This window comes from Poecilia latipinna, unplaced genomic scaffold (assembly GCF_001443285.1).
Source record: "Poecilia latipinna isolate Pla-1442-1.1 unplaced genomic scaffold, P_latipinna-1.0 Scaffold4891, whole genome shotgun sequence".
Classification (NCBI taxonomy): domain Eukaryota; kingdom Metazoa; phylum Chordata; class Actinopteri; order Cyprinodontiformes; family Poeciliidae; genus Poecilia; species Poecilia latipinna.
The window spans coordinates 1-1191 of NW_015117507.1; positions in this window are offsets into that span (position 1 = coordinate 1).

A 1191-nucleotide genomic window follows, 5' to 3' on the forward strand; every position below is an offset into this window, starting at 1 on the left:
ACTACCTGGTGGTGAGTTGGCTCCGGTGTTGGAGGAGGATGCCGGTCAGACCTGGCAGGCCCAAACATGTTGTGAGGGTCTGTTGGGAATGTCTGGTGGAGTCCCCTGTGAGACAGAGCTGTAACTCCCATCTCCGGCAGAACTTCGAACACGTCCCGGGGGAGGCAGGAGACATTGAGTCTGAGTGGACCATGTTCCGTGCCTCCATTGCTTATTGGAGCTGCGGCCGCAAGGTCGCGGCGGCAACCCTCGAACCCAGCACACCTTCGATAAGGGGTGCTGTCAGGCTGAAGAAAAAGTCCTATCAGCCCTTTTTGGCCTGTGGGACTCCAGAAGCAGCTGATGGGTACCGGCAGGCAAAGCGGCATGCGGCTCGGGTGGTTGCTGAGGCAAAAAACTCCGGCGTGGGAGTAGTTTGGAGAGCCCATGGAAAAAGACTTCTGCACGGCTTCGAGGCGATTCTGGTATGGATGAGGATCAGTGCCTCCAAATCCGAGGCCATGGTCTTGAGCCGGATCGGGGGGATGTCCTGGCCCCAAGTGGAGGAGTTTAAGTATCTTGGGATCTTGTTCACGAATGAGGGAAGAAGGGAGCGGAAGATCGACAGGCAGATTTGCGCAGTGTCTGCCGTGAAGCTGGCGCTGTACCGGTCCGTCGTGGTGAAGAGAGAGCTGAGTCAAAAAGTGAAGCTCTAGATTTACCGATCAATCTACGTTCCCACCCTCATCTATGGTCATGAGCTTTGGGTCATGACAGAAAGAACGAGATCGCCGATACAAGCGGATTTCCTCCGCAGGGTGGTTGGGCTCTCCCTTAGAGATAGGGTGAGAAGCTCAGTCATTCGGGAGGGACTCAGAGTAAAGCTGCTCCTCCTTCACGTCGAGAGGAGCCAGTTGAGGTGGCTTGGGCATCTGGTCAGGATGCCTCCTGGACACCTCCATGGTGAGGTGTTCCTGGCACGTCCCACCGGGAGGAGGCCCCGGTGGAAGACCCATGACACCCTGGAGGGGCTATGTTTCTTCATTACAGAACGGCTGGCCTGGGAACGCCAGGCCAGCCGTTCCCTGGCGTCCAGGCTGGGGAGAGGGGAAAGTCTGTGCCTCCCTTTTGAAGCTGCTCCCCCTGCGACCCGACCCCGGATGAAGCGGAAGAAAATGGATGGATGGTATAACACCACATGGGTCGATTTTT